Source organism: Protopterus annectens, chromosome 8.part0, assembly GCF_019279795.1.
Source record: "Protopterus annectens isolate FY-2018-M chromosome 8.part0, PAN1.0, whole genome shotgun sequence".
Classification (NCBI taxonomy): domain Eukaryota; kingdom Metazoa; phylum Chordata; order Ceratodontiformes; family Protopteridae; genus Protopterus; species Protopterus annectens.
Genome location: NC_056741.1, coordinates 1,092,354,566 through 1,092,367,808, shown reverse-complemented (window position 1 = coordinate 1,092,367,808; position 13,243 = coordinate 1,092,354,566). Strand labels below are relative to the sequence as shown.

Here is a 13,243-nt window from a genome sequence, read left to right as displayed (position 1 = left end):
ACTCGAAGGTAGCGGGTATCAGGGGCTGCAAAAGCACCTCACTGAGTACCGGCGACTGGCTTAGGAGAAGCTTCGTCGTCGGTTTTGGATCTCGACTGCCTTTCTCTGTCCTTTTCTTTCCATTTTTTATGTACTCCGGTAGTCGGAATGCTATCTGATGACATCTCTGGGTAGTTAAATCTGTTTCCAAAATATTTAGATGCAAAAATATAACGACACTTTATAGTGCGTTGGTTAAATCTAGCACAAAACCGACAGCCTGGCACGTTGTGAACAGGGCCTAGGCAAGGAATATAGTATAAATGGAAATCCTTATGGAGGCATTTGCTTCCAACAAGTAATACAATTATTAACTTTTTCTGACATCGGTAAAAAGCAAGAAAAAAGTTTCCCCAACGGGGTACTTAGCTTTATTGAAGACTTCAGTTCTGAAACTCAAACGTGAATATTTCAGTAGTCGGCCGACCGGCACTTGCAAAATGCTTCTGCTTCGGGCACGGCGCAGCAAGAAAGGCTAAAGAAAATGGCATCGGCTGCATGTTTTATACCCCTGACGACCTAACGTCATGGAAGAGGAGACCGCAACCAACACATGACCCAAGACTTTGGAATTCAGGCCGACTGAGGGCAACCTGCCAGCAGATTACCCAAATGTAATGACTGCAACAGTGAAACACGAAGAACATCAGCCAAAAGAAGATGATGATGGCAGTCGGATGGCTAACCGAAGACATATCTGGATAATTGAACAGAGTACCAAAATATTTAGAAGCGTAAATTTACCGATGATGAATAGTTCGTTGCTTAAATAAGGCACAAAACTGACAGCGAGGTACGTCGTTGTCAGGGCCTAGGCAAGGCATACATACAGTACGAATGAAAATCTTTATGAGGTATTTGCTTTCCACAAGAAATACAATTATTGACTTTTACTGACATCGGTTTAGAGCAAGAAAAAGTTTCCCCAACGGGGTACTTAGCTTTAGTTGAAGACTTCGATTCTGAAACTCGAAAACGAAAATTTTAGGAGCCGGCCGACCGGCACTTGCAAACTGCTTTTGCTTCGGGCGCCGCACGGCAAGAAAGACTGATGTAAAGGCGTCAGCTACATGCTTTACAGCCCTAACTACCTGATGTCACAGAAGATGAGATAGCAACTGATGCAGGACTGAAGACTTTGATAATCAAGCCGAGTGAGGGCTACTGCAAGCAGATAACCCAAATGTGATGACTGCAAGAGTGAAACACGAAGAACATCAAGTTTCCTGTAGATAAATGGCTCCGAGGCAGTAAATGCAATTACTATGCCAGTCAGTGATTGACATTTTTTGGGAGCACTTAAGGCACTTTTTAAAACCCGAAGGTTTATGATCTTTGGACTCCTTAGACATACTTAGTACAAACAGAACTCTATAAAGATAGAAGAAGGACAAGGTCCTCTAACTTAAATGGGCCTTGCCCTGTAAGAGAACTACATTCACTGTGGTGCATCCTATAACATCGTAATGCTGTAATGTGATATAGTATTTACCTTTATCTGCACTTTTTTCAAATAATACAGTATTTAAATTGATTTAACTGTGTTGCATGATGTTAGAAAAATATGTATTAGTAATATGCATGCTTAGTGCATTCGAGGTTTAAAAGGGTTAATACATTTATTCTGTTCACACTGCATGAACCTGCACAGCTACTAGAGACATTCCAATCCTGCTTATGTCATGAAAATATGCGTAGCTATGATCTGTTTATACCATGGAAATTAACAAGAAGCATTTAATTTCTGCTAATGTCATGAAAATAATAAGAAGTGTTTCTACTACTGTCATGAGACTTAACAAAGAGTTATTGATTTTCTGCTTATGCCATGAGAAAGTACACAGCTGCTGAAGCTATTGATAATGAAAACAAAGGCTGCTTGAAAGTATAAACCGTAGTCAGCATTACTTGGACCTAAGCTAGAAATGTACCTTGAATCTAGGTAAAATGAAACACATAAATTAGAACTGCACAATTGAATAGAAAGATTGTAGTGGGCTAAAAATAAGCCCCAAGGCCAGGTTGTTTTTCCTCAAATGTTTTTGTAAATCAACAATAATCCAGTCATGTCAGCAGGAAATCTAAGTAACATTTTCTGTAGAGTAATACAGAAAGCTGCGTCTAACTACGTCAACAATAAAATAGTAACATTTCATAGAACTGTATAAAAGTAGCATACTGCTCACTAGTAAATCAGACAAATCCTGTATCTGCATGCTTTGTCTCCTTGCTGCAAGCAATAAAGGGTGCCATACTTGAACCTTACGTGAACTGGTCTTTGAAGTTTTTTCCTTTGACAGATTGGTCCTTCGGACCGGAACCCTCTCTTCGCCTCGGATCAGACGGGCCAAGTGGTTGAAACCGTACGGGGAAGAAACCAAATCGGTTATTCTTATATGAAAAGCTCTCCGACTGAACTGTCGTACAAAACAGTACAGTGAATTATCTTCTGTTTAAACTGTGAGCTTTGGCCAGTTAAGACCTGCATGATATCAACTGAACGCATAAGTGTAGCTAAGTAACTTTTATCTGCACTTTTTAAAGTAATTTGTTTGTGTTGCATTGAGCAATATCTAGCTAGAAGTTGACTGTTTTTTTCAGTAGTGCATGTGGTATTTTCAGTTAAGGCTTGTTAAAAACCTGCATAGCCAGTGATAGGTAGGGGTAGTAGTTTCCTTCATTGTTATTCAGTTTCTGTCTTATACAAGTGGTACAGTGAATTATCTTCTGTTTAAACTGTGAGCTTTGGCCGGTTAAGACCTGCATGATATCAATTGAACGCATAAGTGTAGCTAAGTAACTTTTATCTGCACTTTTTAAAGTAATTTGTTTGTGTTGCATTGAGCAATATCTAGCTAGAAGTTGACTGTTTTTTCAGTAGGTCCCCACCCACCCTCCGTGTTTTTTGTCTTGGTGTTAATCTTGGTGGCTTTGAAACTGCCCACCCCTCTTGTAAATTTGCACTTGGATACTCCTCCTGGGCCTATCTCATTTGCTCACAAAAAAAAAAAAGTATCTGCTTTTACTGTATTTGTGTTTCTTCCTACTTTATTTTGCTTTTGCGTCATCTTAAAAGTACTCAATTGTATTTATTACTGCTTGGTGTAACTCACTCTAAGCCTTTTAGTTTAAGCACTTGGGTTTCAGAATAGTTGTTTTACATTAAGAAGGTTTGTGCTCTGCACTGTAGTGGCAGGACAGGTAGCTTACATCCTTCTAAGTTGGGAACTGCTGATTGAGGGCTCAGTGTTTGTTATTCTAAAAGTGTATTAATTCTGGTTTAAGCACTTGGGCTTCAGGCCAGTTATTTTACATTAAGAGGGTTTGTGGTCTGCACTCTTGTGGGAGGAGAGGCTGGACTCTGCCATTCTGAGCTGGGAATTTCTGGTTAAAGGTTTATAGTGCCTGCATATTTGTACTGCTTCTAACTAAATTGGTACACCTTGTTTGCTGTAGCATAGACTAGATCCAGGCCTGCTGGATCTAGTTTTGTTTGTATAACTTGAGCACTAATCCAGGCATTCTTTAAAGTATTCAATTGTATTTATTACTGATTGGTAGTAACTTGATTAAAGTGTAGCTATCAGTCAGTCTTTTGGATTAAGCACTTGGGCTCAGATCAGTTGTTTTACATTAGGAAGGTTTGTGACCTGCACTGTGGTGGCAGGACAGGTGGCTTACATCCTTCTAAGTTGGGAACTCCTGACTGAGGGCTCAGTGTCTGTTATCCTAAAAGTGTATTAGTTCTGGTTTAAGCACTTGGGCTTCAGGCCAGTTATTTTACATTAAAAAGGTTTGTGGTCTGCACTCTTGTGGGAGGAGAGGCTGGACTCTGCCCTTCTGAGCTGGGAATTTCTGGTTAAAGGTTTATAGTGCCTGCATATTTGAACTGTTTCTTACTAAATTGGTACACCTTGTTTGCTGTAGCATAGACAAGATCCAGGCCTACTGAATCTAGCTTTGTTTGTATGCTTGTTTGCTTGTTATTTCCCTGAAATGCTAATTCCACCTAAAACGCGGCTTTTCATGCTTCTGTGGATTCCTAGTGACATCTGCATTGCTTACTGTACTTATTTCCTTGTTTCACTTGAAAGAAAGTTACTGTTTGTCATTTTTGCATTTAAGTTACCTTTAACACATTGCATTTAAGTTACCTGGCACTTGCTCACTTAAGCAATTATACAAGTCAGCACTTAAAAATTAAAAGCACTACACCCTCACAAACTCCCCTTGAGTACCTTGTTTCCCATTGGCCCTTTTTTTTTCAATTATAAAGGAATTCCCAATACTATTCTAGAATGTCCAAAGGTCAGTTGTCAATCTCCTCTCCGGTCCAGCTGGTGAATCTGGGAATCTTGAGGCAATGTTACAATTGTCTCATGTACACAGACAACCCTCTCCTCCTCCCAACAAATTCCAACACATGTCAGAGATGCAACCATATAGCCAAACTGGAGGCTAAGCTCTCTCAACTCAGTACTGGTGAAACCTGTCAGGAGGAGAAAGAAACCACACTCACTACAATTCCAGTCTCACACAGACCTACCACAACAGAAACCAAACACAAACACACACAAACATACTCGGAGGCTCTAAATAAAAATCTGCCTAAGCAACAGAGACCTCCAAAGCAGACACCCAAGCAACCGCTACCCCAAAACAAAACACGTGCAACACATAGCTCACAAAGCCAGTGTGCCGAACAGTCACAGCCCTTAAGGCTAAACAACACACCTGATACACTTGTAATAGGTGACTCTTATCGTCAGGCACACGGACGTCCTGCTCACCAGGCTGAACAAGGAGAAGGTCACGGTGAGCTGCCTGTCGGGCGCTAGGATCCGCCACATAACACAAGCACTCAGGTCACTCCAAGGCAAGTACAAATATGACTCAGTCATTGTCCATGTTGGTGTGAATGACCTGAGACGTACCTCCCTGGACTACATGAAGAGAGACAGAGGAGCTCTCTGAGCATGTGGCCCAGGCCGGTATGACCCTGACCTTGAGTAGCATCTTACCCTCACCAAGAATGATGCCACAATATGAAGACAAGATGATCAATTTCAACAATTGGCTTAAGTATTGGTGTCATTCAGTGGGGATCCAATGCCTGTTAGCCTGGGATGACATGCTCGACAGGCCACGATGCTTCGCTAGGGACAGCTTGCACCTGTCACCCCTGGGCTTTCAGATACTGGCAAAAGCTCTTGCTACCCCCATAGTGCCTTTTTTAGGCAAGGCTCAAAAGACAAACCCACCTCCATAGGTATCACAAGGGATAAGAAACTAAGAGTAATGCTACTCAACACCAGAAGTCTAAACCTCAAGATGCATGCACTCGAAACTCTCCTTAGCATGGAGAACATCGATATCTGTGCAGTAACAGAAACCTGGTTCAAGGCTCCCGAGAGCACCCCAGCACTACCAGGTTATACCCCATACCATGCTTTTCGGCCCCAAAACTTGGACCGAACCAGAAAAGTAGGGGGAGTATCAATATTCGTCAAAGATACCCACACCTCCAGGTTGGTTGCACAGCACGAAGCATCAGAGACTATCCATGTGCAACTAACAGTGGGTAAAACTGCCTTCCAGTTTATAGCCTGCTACAGACCACCCTCCCAAACCCAGGAACCCTACTCGGCCTTCCTGAGAACACTGGAAAATATGAAGGTCTCTCCAAACACCATTATATTGGGCGACTTCAAATACCCAAACAGACTGAGAGCATTACTCTAGCTCCAACATCCTAGCTCAAAGGTTCCTAGAATTTATAAACTCAAATGCTATGGAACAACTTGTTACCACTCCCACAAGAGGGGAAAATATATTGGACCTGATCATCACCAACATGGGGACTCTATGCTCCAGACCAGAAGTGTATCCCTCACTGGTAAGATCAGTAATCTCACTGGATATTCACATCCCGACCCCACCCCCTGCCCAGAAAACCACAGTGAAAAACTTCTCTAAAGCAAATTTCACACTCCTCAAAACTGAGGTGGAATCCTTCAAAGCCCCCGGGCCTGTGGAAAATACGGCCCAGACCGCAGAATCCTTTATAAATGCATTCTATGAACACCTTCAGGAATGCATGGATCATGCAATCCCAAATAAAACCAAGACCCAATCCTCCAAAGGCAGACGTCCTGTCTGGTGGACCCCAGCCATAAATAAACTATACAGTAGAAGGAGGAAGCTACTACATGATAGAGCAAAATCCCAAAAAGGGAAGGCATCTTTGATCAGTGTTAGCAAAAAACTACGGACACTCATAAAATCATCTAAGGCCAGCTGCGAGAGAAAAACTGCACAGGACACGAAGGATAATCACAAGGCTTTCTTTAGTTATGTTAGGAACCTGGGTGGGAATTCCCAGATATGCTCAGAATTAGTCCAAAATGACAAAAAATACACCGAACCCACAGACATTGCCAACATCCTACCTGACAGGTTCAGCGCAAACTTCTCCCTCCCCTCCCCACCAAAAGGGCAAATATCTATCCCAGCAGAGTGCTGCCCCCCTGACATCTCAGATGCTCAGGTAAGAGCCGCCCTTTCCAAAGCAAAAAACCCAGCATCAATGGGACCAGACGGTGACCCGGGCTGCATCCTACATGAACTCCAAGAAGAGCTAAACCCAAACATAAAACTACTGTTCAAGCTCAGCCTTACCACAGGATATGTACCCAAAGAGTGCCGTACAGCAACAGTGGTCCCTCTCCACAAAGGTGGTGCCTCAACGGATCCTGAAAACTATCGCCCCATAAGCCTGACTAGCTTGGTCTGCAAAGCTATGGAAAGGATCATCATGGACCTCATAAAAAAAGATATTGGGGACCTACAGACACTGGATCCTACCCAGTTCGGCTTTGTTAAGGGCAGATCGTGCCTCTTAAACCTGGTCGATTTCTTTGAAACAGTCACCAAGGCCATTGACGAGGGGAAGGTGGTCCACACAGCCTACCTGGACCTTGCAAAAGCCTTCGATACAATACCCCACTCGGGCATTACAGATAAGCTCACCAGCTTAAATATAAACCCCTATGTCACTAGATGGGTTGAAACTGGCTCAAGGACAGAACCCACATGGTTAGAATTGCTGGAGCCATGTCAGACTCCAAACCAGTTACAAGTGGCGTCCCACAAGGCTCAGTCCTGGGGCCTCTCCTGTTCGGTATATATTTCTCGGAGGTACAGGCCAACACGGAAGGACTGTGGCTGACCATGTTTGCAGATGACTGCAAACTGGGCGCTATAATCGACTCTCCAGCCGACACAAGCATCCTCCAAAAGGGCCTCATAGAAACAGACAACTGGTGCCAGAGCCATGGCCTCAAGCTAAACGCCAAGAAGTGTATAGTCATCCCCTTTGGCAAAAACAAAGTGCCCACAAATTACCACATAGGTGGTAATCCATTAAGTACAGAAGAAGTCATTAGGGACCTGGGGACCCAAGTTGATAGCAATATCTCATTTGACAACCACGTGGCCAAAGGGGTTAGAAAAACATTTTATATAGCCCACCTAATCATGAAGGGATTCACATCTAGATCAGGGAGGTCATTGTGCCACTTTACTCATCCCTCATCAGGCCCATAATTGAGTACAATGCCCTTTTGGGATGTACCTTACCAGACACCTGCAGCAACTGGAAAGACCCCAAAAGTACCTCACCAAGAGGATCAAAGGGCTCAAACAGATGCCATATGCTGTCCGGTTAAAGAAACTCCAGCTCTACTCAGTGGCATACCTCCTGCTCAGAGTCGATCTGTGCCTGACGTTAAAGCCATGTCCAACCCGGAATTAATGGACATGCTGCACCTCAGAAAATCCAAATCCCATCGAGCCACTGGCCGAGAGACTTGAACCTCAGCACTGAAATAAATAGGACATGCTGGAGGGACAGATTCATAACCCAGAGGCTCCCTTTACTCTGGAATAAAATCCCAGTCCAGGTTAGGCAGAGTCCCTCATTGACTCTCTTCAAGAGGAATCTTGATGAGTGGATGGGGGATCGTAGGTTTACCCCGGGTATCACTTCTGTGTCACTGTTAGACAGAGGCACAGTATACTAACCTGGAAAAAGGGTATAGCAAAATTAATTTAAAATGGGTGGCGAAAGCCAAACACACTCTGGTTAGGCTTATAAATGCCCTAGGGCAGATAGCCTTGTATGAACCTATGAACCTAAAAGAGGCCAGCCACTTTCTGATCTGTGATTGAAGGACGAGTCTCCGAACTGGTGATCAATCACGTGGGCTCAGGTAAGGTGAATCTACTTTTTTCTGTTTTAGATCAGGGACTAGATTTGTATTGTTTTGTCAGGACTGTATTTTACAAGTCAGGGAAAGAAAAGATTACTGTCTTGTCACAGATCAGGAGAAACAGAATAAGTAGGCAGTCATTGTGAAGAGACTATAACAAAATCCATGGTACCATGTTAAAAATAAGAGAAGTTACGTAACGATCAAAAGGGTAGAACAAAATGGGTAATAATTGCACAAAAAGACCCCAAAATCCACCGTTAACAGAAGACGCAAAATACATGCAGTCGCAGCGTGCCGACAATATTACATATTATTCAAAATGGGTTAATAAATATGAATTTGACGGAAAATTAGAAAAATCCTCGCTTATGAAACGTGTCAAACAGCTCAAAACCGATTCCAAAGGTCGGGTAAAAAAGCAACGCAAATTAGGAATTCCTCAGGCACACAGGTGGATTGAGGAAGTAAACCGTAGGGAACAAAAGAGCAACAATTCAAAAACAATGTTTTTAGATAAGGAGGACAATAACTTAGTAATAGCATCGGCCCCTCCGCCTCCCTTACCAGAATATGAAACAAGTGAACAGGTTAGTCCACCCCCCCACGATATCCTGTCACTGAAAATAGAGACATTGTGAAAATAAAACTGTATATTAGAGATCCCATCTGTTCACACTGCATGAATCAGCACAGCTACTAGAGACATTCCAATCCTGCTTATGTCATGAAAATATGCGCAGCTATGATCTGTTTATACCATGGAAATTAACAAAAAGCATTTAATTTCTGCTAATATCATGAAAATAATAAGTGTTTCTACTAGTATCATGAGACTTAAAGAGTTATTGATTTTCTGCTTATGCCATGAGAAAGTACACAGCTGCTGAAGCTATTGATAATGAAAACAAAGGCTGCTTGAAAGTATAAACCGTAGTCAGCATTACTTGGACCTAAGCTAGAAATGTACCTTGAATCTAGGTAAAATGAAACACATATATTAGAACTGCACAACTGAATAATAGAAAGGTTGTAGTGGGCTAAAAATAAGCCCCAAGGCCAGGTTGTTTTTCTCAAATGTTTTTGTAAATCAACAATAATCCAGTCATGTCAGCAGGAAATCTAAGTAACATTTTCTATGTAACACATACTGAGTTTTAAATCTGAACATGTCAGCAGGAAATCTAAGTAACATTTTCTGTAGAGTAATACAGAAAGCTGTGTCTAACTACGTCAACAATAGAATAGTAACATTTCATAGAACTGTATAAAAGTAGCATACTGCTCACTAGTAAATCAGACAAATCCTGTATCTGCATGCTTTGTCTCCTTGCTGCAAGTAATAAAGGGTGCCATACTTGAACCTTACGTGAACTGGTCTTTGAAGTTTTTTCCTTTGACACATGATTATTAACTGAACTGGAAGTTTTGACTCTGAAGTGCTTACTTGAATTTTATTATTTGTTAGTAATTGCAGGTGTGGGGGTAGCCACATTCTTTGATTTCCGTCCTTGCCTATTTAAGTGGTACAGTTTGAAATATTTTCTGCTTAAAAACCTCAGCTTTGGCCGGCTAAGGTCTATCTGTATTCAGCTAGATGTATAAGAGAATTTAAGTACCTTTATGTACACTTTTTTTTCAAATAATACAGTATTTAAATTGATTTAACTGTGTTGCATGATTATTAACTGAACAGGAAGTTTTGACTCTGTTCTTCAGTTAGGTTTCCCACCCACCCTCCCTGTTTCTGTTTTGGTGTTAATCTTAGTGGCTTTGAAACTGCCCGCCCCTCTTGAAATTTGTGTTTGGATACTCATTCTGGGCCCATCTCTTTTGCTCACTCAACTGAGTGCAGTGAGATCATATTCTGATTTCAGGCACTCCTATTGTGTACAACGAGAGCATCTGGGAAAGAGAACAAAAAAAAATTTAAGCTTGTTTCCTGCCTTACCTGTTAAGTGGTCTAGACTGTTTGTAGGCTTCTGAGACCCCAAGCCCTTCTGTGTTGGAGGGAAGCCTTCTAGCTTAGTTTTGCTACTTATTACTAGCCAGTTTTCTAGTTTCAGCACTCAAATCTGTTTCTTTGAACTCAGCACTTGTTCAGAACTCATTGTAAGCACTACATAAGCTGCAAATTACTACAGCACTCAACTTTCCTCACTTGTCCAGTGGAAAGCAGTTTTTAGTACTTAATAAATAAGCACTTATCCAGGCATGTCTAAGGGTCAGCTCCCAGTGATTTCTCCTGTCTACCTGATGAATCTGGGCATCTTGGGGCAATGCAGCAATTGCCTCATGTACACAGACAACCCTCTCCTCCTACCACCCAACACTACAACCTGTGAGAGATGCACTTATACAGCCAAACTGGAAGCAAAGCTCTCTTCACCCAAGACTGGACTAGACAGTCAAGAGGAGAAGGTAAACACTTGCACCACACCACACTCATCACATAGTCCCTCAAAACCTACACCACCAAAACACACACAGAAACACAAAACACACACCTACATTCACGGAGGCTCTCAATAAAACCTTGCCCAAGCAACAGGGACATCAAAAGCATAAACACAAGCAAACTCCACCCCCCAACACAACCCAAATGACACATAGCCCACAAACTCAGTGTGCCACTCAACCACAGCCCATAAGGCATAACAACGTACCCAACACTCTAGTCATAGGTGACTCTATAGTCAGGCACACTGATGTTCCACTCACTAGACTAAACAAGGAGAAAGTTACTGTCAGCTGCCTGTCAGGTGCCAGGATCCGCCACATAATGCATGCACTCAGGTCACTTCACAATAAGTACAAATATGACACTGTCATTGTCCATGTTGGTGTGAATTACCTGAGATGTACCTCCCTGGACTACATGAAAAGAGACATGGAGGAGCTCTCCGATCTTGTATCCCAGGCAAGTATGACCCTAACCCTGAGTAGCATTCTGCCATCACCCAGAATGATACCACAGTACAAGGACAAAATGATTGACTTCAACAATTGGCTAAGCTTTTGGTGTCATTCTAAGGGGATCCAGTATTTGTCTGCCTGGGACGACATGATCGACAGTCCACGATGCTTTGCCAGAGATGGCCTGCACCTGTTGCCCTTAGGATTCCGGATACTCGCTAAGGCTCTTGCCACCCCATATAGTGCCTTTTTTACGCAAGGTTCAAATGACAAATTCACCACCGTAACAGGTACAAGCATGCAAAATCTGAGGGTAATGCTACTCAATGCTAGAAGTTTAAACCTCAAAATGCACTCACTCGAGGCACTCCTTAAAATGGAGAACATTGACATCTGTGCAGTGACAGAGACCTGGTTCAAAGCTCCAGAGAGCACCTCTGCATTACCAGGCTTCAATTCATACCACACCTTTCGGCCACCTAACCCACAAAGAAGCACTAAAGGCGGTGGCGTGTCCATATTCATTAAGGATATCCGCACCTCCAGGCTAGTTGCACAGCATAATGCATCCGAGATTATCCAAGTGCAACTAACTCTGGGCAAGACCGCAATCCAAATTGTAGCTTGCTACAGACCCCCCACCATGCCCCAGGATTCACACTCCTAATTTCTTGATACACTGGAAAGTATTAGGGTACAACCCAACACCCTAATAATGGGCGATTTCAACTACTCCACCATTAACTGGGAAAACTACTCATGTACCAACTCTTTTGCTCAACGTTTTCTAGAATTCATAAATTCGAATGCTTTGGATCAACTTATTCACACCCCTACCAGGGGCAGCAATATCCTAGACCTGGTCATTACCAACATGGGAAACCGGTGTTCCACACCAGAGATCAATTCCTCGTTGGTCAGATCCGACCACAAGCTAATCAGCCTGGACATCCACATCCCACCCCCAGCCCCAATTAGGGAAACCATCGTAAAAAACTTCTCCAAAGCCAACTTCACACTTCTTAAGACAGAAGTGGCAAACTTCATGACACCCATGCAGATGGACAATAGAGGTATGACTGCCGAATCCTACACAAATGCACTTTATAAGCACTTACATGAGTGCATGGATCATGCTATCCCTAACAGAACCAAGATGTTATCCTCCAAAAAATGGAAGCCAATCTGATGGTCCTCTGCCATAAAGAAACTCTAAAACAGAAGAAAGAAACTGTTGCAAAAAAGAGTAAAATCCCATGACTGGAGGAACTCCCTGGTTAACCTCAATAAGAAGCTGAGATCCCTCATAAAATCCTCCAAATCTAGTTACGAAAACAAAATTGCCACCGACTCTAAAGACAACCGCAAAGCATTCTACAGCTATGTCAAGAATCTAAATGGGAACACTCAGATCTGCTCCGAGTTACAGCACAATGGCACTAAATATACAGAACCAACTGATATTGCCAACATCCCAGCAGATAGGTTCAGTGCTAACTTTACCCCCCTCTCACCCCCTAGAGGGCCAATCTCTATACCGGAAGAATGCAAAGTTCCTATAATCACGGCTGCACAGGTAAAAAAAAACACATTCTCCAAAACCAAGAACACAGCATCCATGGGAGCTGACAATATCCCAGGCTGCGTTCTACACGAACTACAGCATGAACTGGCACCCTACCTAAGTACCATGTTCAATCATAGCCTCACCTCAGGCTTTGTACCCACTGAATGGCGCACCGTGACGGTTATCCACTCCACAACGCGGGAGCCACGATGGACCCTGGGAACTACCACCCCATTAGCCTAATGAGCCTGGTCTGCAAGGCCATGGAAAGTATTGTCGTGGAACTCATAAACAAAGACATTGGTAATCTCCAAACTCTGGACCCTACCCAGTTTGGATTTGTAAAAGGCAGATCATGTCTCCTAAACCTGATCTTTGAAGCAGTCACCAAAGCCATAGATGAGGGTAAAATGGTTCACACAGCTTATCTAGATCTCGCCACGGCTTTCGA

General features: G+C 42.8%; 1 protein-coding gene across 2 annotated transcripts in view; it reads right to left on the bottom strand.

The window, feature by feature from the left end:
• Positions 1–13,243, bottom strand: part of SMG9 (SMG9 nonsense mediated mRNA decay factor) — a 684,281-nt gene that overhangs the window by 288,701 nt on the left and 382,337 nt on the right. The gene's annotated exons all lie outside the window — the stretch shown is intronic.